The sequence below is a fragment of the Chamaea fasciata genome, unplaced genomic scaffold (assembly GCF_029207755.1).
Source record: "Chamaea fasciata isolate MVZ Bird 193981 ecotype frontalis unplaced genomic scaffold, bChaFas1.0.hap1 SCAF_6, whole genome shotgun sequence".
Classification (NCBI taxonomy): Eukaryota; Metazoa; Chordata; class Aves; order Passeriformes; family Sylviidae; genus Chamaea; species Chamaea fasciata.
This window is the reverse complement of record NW_027094091.1, coordinates 66,208,739-66,216,752: the sequence shown is the minus strand read 5'-3', so window position 1 is coordinate 66,216,752 and position 8,014 is coordinate 66,208,739.

Here is an 8,014-nt window from a genome sequence, read left to right as displayed (position 1 = left end):
TTAACTGTACTCTTAGAGCTGTCAAAAGAATGAATTAGGACTGGTTAGTATGACCTAATCACCACTGATGACCTGTAGTAAGACCTAAGTCTCCTTAAGCCCGCCAACCTGTTGATGAACCTGTTCCCATTTCTGTTTTTCTCCTTACAGCCGTGCCTGGCATTGACAAAGTCACTGTCAGCACCCACAAGGATAGCCTCCCCGAATTAGGGCAGTGGGTGACAGGGACTAGTGTGACATCATCACCCAGCCCTAAGGTACAAAGGTGGCAACACAACTTGCAGAGCTGAGGACAGGATCGAGGAGAAGGACCTTGCCCAAGGCTACTGGCGAGTTCTGGTGCCTCTGAGGCACCACAAACGCCTCTCTCTCTGTCCAAACAAGGACTGGGATACTTTGTCAGGAGGAGAAAGGCCTGCAGCACAGACCTTCCAGGCACTGCTCCCTATCCACAATGGTGCACAACACTGCTGAGAAGTGTCCTCCTGGGAAGAAGCAAGGTGAGAGCAAAATCTCCCTCCCCACGGCTGGCAGTGGGGGAGCGGTCAAGAGCTGCAGCAAGGGGAAGCAGGAGCTCCAACAACGCCCCAGGGTAGAGTCCCTCTGGCTCTCTTGGGCCAGCGGGGCCAGGCTGGCCTGTGGGCACATATGCCTCCCCTGCCCTTAAGCCAGCCCGGCAAGGCCTTGGGGACAATCCTGCACGGACATCACCCGAGCCCTGCGCAGCTGCTCACACCACTTGCCCTCTCCTCTCTCCAATGTGCAGATCCAAACAGCAGCAGCAGCAGCGGCGGCCTGTCGGAACAGCCCAGGGCGGAGCAGGCCCGGCGCCGTTCCTGGAGACAGAGAGCACAAGGCTCGGGCAGCCGGGCAGTGAAACCCATACGGCTGAACCGAGTGCCACTGCTGCGTGCTGAGACCAGCAGCCCCGGCACCGCCACTCAGGGGGTGCCAGGGCTGTCCCAGGCTGTGGTGCTGGTCAGCAGCAGGAGCAGCAGCAGCTTCCCCTGCAAAAAGCAGAGCTTAAAGAGAGGCCATCCAGAGGGCGTCACAGAGCCACAGTCACTCAGGAGCCCGGCAGCAAAACGCCGCCGGATCGGCGATGTGCTGGCCCAAAGTATTGAGACCAGCAGCCCCAGCACCGCCACTCAGGGGGTGCCAGGGCTGTCTCAAAGTGTGGTTCTGGTCAGCAGCAGCAGCAGCTTCCCCTGCAAAAAGCAGAGCTTGAAGAGAGGCCATCGAGAGGGCGCCACAGAGCCACAGACACTCAGGAGCCCGGCAGCAAAACACCGCCGGATCGCCCAAAGTATTGAGACCAGCAGCCCCAGCACCGCCACTCAGGGGGTGCCAGGGCTGTCCCAGGCTGTGGTGCTGGTCAGCAGCAGCAGCAGCTTCCCCTGCAAAAAGCAGAGGTCGAAGAAAGGCAATCCAGAGGGCGCCACAAAGCCAGTAACACTCAGGAGCCCGGCAGCAAAACGCCGCCGGATCGGCGATGTGCTGGCCCAAAGTATTGAGACCAGCAGCCCCAGCACCGCCACTCAGGGGGTGCCAGGGCTGTCTCAAAGTGTGGTTCTGGTCAGCAGCAGCAGCAGCTTCCCCTGCAAAAAGCAGAGCTTGAAAAGAGGCCATCCAGACGGCGCCACAGAGCCACAGTCACTCAGGAGCCCGGCAGCAAAACGCCGCCGGATCGACGATGTGCTGGCCCAAAGTATTGAGACCAGCAGCCCCAGCACCGCCACTCAGGGGGTGCCAGGGCTGTCCCAGGACACTCAGTCACCCAGCAGACAAGCAGCTCCATACAGACCACCCTGGCTCTTCGCTGGCTCCATGAAGGACAAACGCTCCCAGCCTGGGCCAATCCGTATGAGACACGTCCGGCGGCAACAGCGGCAGGAGAAAAAGCTGTACAGTCGGCCTGAAAACCAGAGCAGGATCAGACGAGCATCACCCTCTGGTGCTCGTCCCCCTCAGCCATCAAAATAAACTTTTCTGTTTGTTTGAACTGGGAGAGCCCACATTCCTTTTCCCAGCCTCCTGCATGCTCATGGGAATCATGTTGGAGCAGTGAAGTTGGATGAGATGATCGTAAAATCGTACAATGGTTGGGCTTGGGAGACACTTTAAATCTCATTTACTTCCACCCTCCCTGCAATAAGCAAGGACACCTTCAACTAGTCAGCTTGTTCCAAGCCCCATCCAACCTGGAATGTTTCCACAGCATCTCTGGGCAACCTGTGGCAGAGACCACAGCATTTTTATCACCCTCATTGATTAAAAATTTCTTCCTTGAAGCTCATTTGAATCATCCCTCCTCCAGTTTAAAACCAACACCCCTTGTCTTATGGCAATAAACCCTGCTAAAATCTTTGTCCTTGTGTCCCCTTGGGCATCTCCCTGGCACCTCCCAGGACGAGGAAGCAATTAGCTTGAAGTAAAATTAGAAATCCACTGAATGCAACAAGGGCAAAACCTCTAGTTTTTCAGCTCCTGCATGTCAGGAGGTGCTGGCACCATGAGGCTCTTGGCCAACAGCTCCTCTCCCTCCATCACCTGTGCTGAAAATGGGAGAAAATCTGTTTATCCACACCAGCACCAGCATCCCATCCTTGAGAAGCAGCAGACCTGACAGGTAAAGGTTTCTCTGGGGAGAACGGAGGACCACCTCACTCACAGAGCAGCGTGTATTTTGTGAAAAAAATAGCCAGCACCCTCCTGTTCTCTGCAAATGGTACACAAAAAGTTTAAAAAGTATTTAAAAATTGACCAAGTTTTGGAGAAGATGCAGGTCAGACTAGACGAGCCTGGAAAAGACTGTACAAGTGACAGTTCTCCGGGGAAGGTTAGTAGGAAATCCCTTCTTTCTGCTATTAAAATCTCAGGCTGTTGCCATCAGACACTCAAGCCACAAGAGAAAAGTGCTTCAGCACCAGCATCCAACTGAGCATCTGTTTGATCCACCTCAGTGGAAAGCCATCACTTTGCAAGGAGAATTCACATTTGGAGTTACACACAACATACTTCTTTCTGTCTGGAAGTGCTACCGGTTTTGCTACCCAGCATTTCATATTAAATTGTGGAAGTATTTTAAATGAAAGGGGAATGAAAACTCGTGGTATTTAAAGAAAAACTGGCTGGAAAAGTCTCAGATTTGTTCCATTCTGAAAGGGAACCAAGGTACCATGAGTCCTAAAAGACTCACCAGCTCTCTCAAACAAACGAGGAATAAAGCCTAAGAGGAAAATGAACCCACAGATTTGAATTTAATTTGGCCTTAATACAGCTTTACAAAGGATTAGGTTAAGTTTGCAAGACACCTTTACTTTGATTCAGAGATTTGCTTGGGTTTTCCTTCAGAATCCAGAGAGCTGGCAACAGATCGCTGTGCAGTGTCCACAGACGGGTCCAGCAGTCAGGGCAGGGCAAGAGCCAACAGCTCCTGGGAAGCAGCAGAAAAAAGCACCATGGGATGTGCTGAAGAAGGGATGGAAACAGGGTGGGTGGGGTGGAAGGAGCTCTGCTCCCACCTGGGCTGGCTTGTGGGAGTAACTGTGATGAACAAACGCTTGCCTGAACCCAAAAGTAATTCTGCACCCACATCTGGGGTCTCCACGTTTAAAAAAAAAGAAAAAAAAAAAAGACCATGGACCTTCTGGAGTGACTCCAGAGGAGGGTTGCAGCCATGATCCAAGGGCTGGAGCAGTTCTGCTCTGGAGATGGGCTGAGAGAGCTGAGCTTGTTCAGCCTGGAGAAGAGAAGGCTCCAGGGAGACTTCAGAGCCCCCCAGTGCCTACAGGGCACCAATCTTCTCAAATTCCTGCCATGCTTGCCCACCCCAATCCTGAAGTTTCCACGGCCTCAGAGACTTTATCTTTCGGGAAAAACACATGAGTACTTAAAGTTGGTTCAGAAGCTTCATTTGAGACCGTAGGTAATACTCTGATTTTCCTTTAAGGAGGCTGACCCAAGCAATATGCCCAATGTATCACAGAACAACTCTTCTTTTAAGGAATGAATGAATCAATAACTGTACTCTTAGAACTGTCAAAAGAATGAATTAGGACTGGTTAGTATGACCTAATGCTCAACTGCTTAATGATTTTAATAAAATATATTACAACTGTGATGAATGAGAATTGTTATGGTGATATAAGTTGTTGGTTAGGGAGTTGTAATATTTAGTTAAAATCAGTTCAAGAGTTATAATGCTGTTTGTTAATTACCAAAAGGCAGTTTTTGTCCCCTCTGTATCCCTTACCCCAAGACCCCACTCACCTGAGTCCGTCGCCTTTGCGTCGGGTCGAGCCGTCGCTGCTCCCTGGCATCACTGCTCTCCATTTCTGCTGCTGCTGCTGCTCTACTCCCTGCACCCAGCCTGTCCCACTGGCTTCTTCCCTGCTTGCTCCACTTCCTACTTCCTGTCGGATCCTCTTCCTACTTCCTGCTGACAACTGGCCTGTGAGTCAGGCTGCTGCTGCCACCCTTATGGAAATTAAAAGGGCCCAGCTGCATGATGGGACCATATCAACACCAAGAGCCCCTGGCCGAAACGAGCCAACTCAGAATTTAAATCTGCCAAGGACAGCACTGGACTGACCACACCCAAGGGTATTTATGCCGAGGGTATTCATAGACAAGCGCTTGTACCTCACCATAACTTCAAAAGTACTTAAGGAGCGAGAGACCCCTGGACTCCGTGAGCCAAAGGGAGTGCTTCGGAACTCCTGCGAGGCGAGAACTCCCACTCGGCAGCGCAGGCAGCAAAGTGGATTGTACCTTCTCCTCAGCGGTGTGGACGAAAGGGAGCAGCGGCGGCGTAGGCCAGCCCTCGAGACCCCTGGTTATTAATAAAGGCATTTAGAGGAGGGAACTGTGTCTCCTGCCATTTTTAACAACAACTGTGCCTGAACTTCTAGGTCTGGAGCTTTTTGATTTCCCAGAAGTAGAAAAAGAGCAATTAAAATTCTGCCTTAAAATCGTGGGTTGGTGGTGTGGTGGGTTTTTTTGGTTTTTTTTTGTTTTTTTGTTTTTTTGGGTTTGTTTTTTTTGTTTGTTTTTTGTTTTTTTTTTTTTATGTAGACCACAAGAGCAAGCACCCACACCCAGCCTTGAGTGCCCCCAGCTTTAAGAGATCAAAGGCACGCCCTGAATCCTGCTGGTCCTATGACAGTCCGAATTCAGACCTCCCCAAGGAGAGAAGCGAGGCCCCCAGCCTCCAACAAACTGCCTTTTACAAACTGCAGCTTCGCTTTATGATGATTCTGAGCAGACATGTCCCTAATCATGACCTCTTCCAAAACTTCAGAGCACCTATAGAAAACTAGACCAATTTTTCCTTCAGCAGTGGGTTCTCATCGTCTACCAGTGAGCTGCTCCTGACTTGCACACAGAGTTTGGTTCTCTCTCCCTGCACGTGAAGAGACCAGCCCTCTTTCTGGTGGGGGTGCATTTCAAATGCTGGCATGAAGAGCATGTTGGGAGCTGCTGGCTGAGAGGAGCTTGGAAGCAAACATGGAGAGAGCTGGAGAAAGGCAGCTGGGCTCATGCGCGACTTTTTCCACACACCTCTGTAAGAACTTTAGGCTAGTCCAGACAGCTGGGAAATCCCGAATGACAGATGATCCATTTTTATTACCCTTACATTTCCATTGTGGATATAACTCGTATTGGACTTGTCGCAAAAAAGTGGCATCCTCAAAGCCAAATGAGATGTAGCACAGTTCAAAACAGTCTCTTTCACATCTCTATGGGTATTCTGGGAGGTCTTAATGTAAAAAGTAGCCAGGATGACATCTGCATTAGTGTATACATGCAGCACCTATGGCTTTACTCGTTAATCAAAGCAAGAGCCTTTATGTCATTTGTACAGCATGAGGTAAAGAACATTTTTCCTGTCTGTATAAGCTTTGGTACACCAGTTTCCTCCCTAAAGAGCACATAACAGCTACGTCTAAGTAAATCAGGTCAACATGTCCTCCTTTATTTTATGTTAAGGTAAACTAGCCTTCCTGTCCTGCTGCAGCCTAATTTTTTTTATAGCTATTTAAACCTGTTAGAGGTTAACATTAACATTCAGACTGCTGCCTGCACCGTCTGATTTTGCTAGATGATAATAGCACTTAGTGACAGACAGTAACCGAGAAACTGGGGGAAGGGGGAATTTCATCTCCAACAGCAGCCTACAACATTTATAGCAGTTTAATAACGACATTGATAAAAAGGCAAGGTCTACTGTAAAACGCCTGCGGTGGCAACTACTCTCGTTTGTTTACTTTGGCTGCAGCCACCAGAGAGCAGGATCCACTCTGCTCACCACCTCTTCTCTTCCAGTCAGCCCTATCCCACATCTGGGCAGGGAGAGGGGTGGGGATCAGGAAAGTTTGGGACACCACCCCACACCTGGCACAGACCGCGGCTCCCCGGCACACAGGCGTTCATTCCACCCTTGCGACAGGCAGGACACATTTAGCGCTCAATGGTCCGCTCACAAACTGTAACCTTGGAAAAGACATTACCTCACAAGAAAATAATCTTGCCCCGTGTTCATTTTTCAAGATTGAATTAAGCCTGCTTGGGTTAAATGTGAATATCAGTAGTTTCGAAACCCAAATCTGATGCATATGTCTCTCAATACTGCCTCAGAGGTTCAATCAGGGGAAGTTTAAAAGCTTTCTGCTGGTAGCAGGCAGCAAAAGTCACTCAAGAGGCAAGAGGAATGATTTGTCCAGAGGTTTCTGATTCCCAAAGCTGGTATTTAGGAGCAGGTTTTTTTCTCAGGATCAGCGTGGCTTCTCGTGACAGCAGCGCTGCACTTATGCTCTGAGGTTACTTTGGAAACATCTTCACTGGCCAAAAGCAATATTTATAGTGTAAAAGACCATGGAAGTTACTTCTGCAACGTGCAATTTCTAAATACATTCACACTTGGCGGACGCCTGACACTTATCTTTCCGGGGAAAACAAAAAACATACATAGCAATTTTTGCATAACCCTTATTTCATATTAAGAGTATAAATGAGAGTCTAATCATTAATCTGGCTCTCTCAAGAACATAACAAGCCTAAACACAGAAACAAAACCATACTGAGGGAATGGCTTAAGTTGTGTCAGGGCAGGTTTAGGGTGGATGTTAAAAAAAGGTCCTTTATTTAGAAAGGAAAACCTTTGCGTTAACAATGACAACTGAAAAACTGGCCGATCTCTCACAATTATACAAATGGTGCTAAAATGACTCTAAGCTGGTTGTGGGCCTTCCTGTCCTCAGGTCTACTTGGTACAGAGTAAAATGCGTGGAATAAAGAGAAGAAGTTTCAACATCATAAGAAATCATGAACTCCAGGATTTTTGCTCTGGCTGACAGTTTCCATATGGTCATGGAAAACCAGGAGATTTTTCAAAAGATGTCTGTGTGCCTCCATGTACAGATTTAGCTACTTTGGTAGTGCACATAAGGAGGTGTCACAGAAGACGTTGCTATGGCCTTGCCAAGGAAACCAGGCAGGTATCAATCTGTACTCTCTAATGAGCAGCACAAAGCAACCGCTCCTTTCATTTGATCAACTTCCTCCTAGAGTTGGACTCAATTATTCTCATGGGTCCCCTTCCAGCTCAGGATATTCTATTGCACGATAATGTAAGCAGCCACGAGTATTGACTTTCCTCCACGTGAAAACAAAATGTCTCGCATTTGTCCCAAAGTCTCCAAAAATGTCTCCCTCAAAGTAAATGTGCATCACAGTTCCGGATACCTGCTTTTCTTTTCAGCATATCGCGACTATTTGTTCCATCCCAAAGTATGAGACCTCAAGATGGGCCCACGAGACAGGACAGGAGGAAGCTGGGCAGCCCTTTAAAGAGGGAGATGCTAAGCTCTACATCCAGGAGAGCTCCTGTGAGCACAGAGCAGCCACGCAGCACATCTGACCACGACATTGCTAGTTCATCTCTGTCCCATGACATGAGAAAAGAACAAAAGAGTAGCAGGGAAGAAGGCAGAAGTCAATTGTGAGAGTTTCA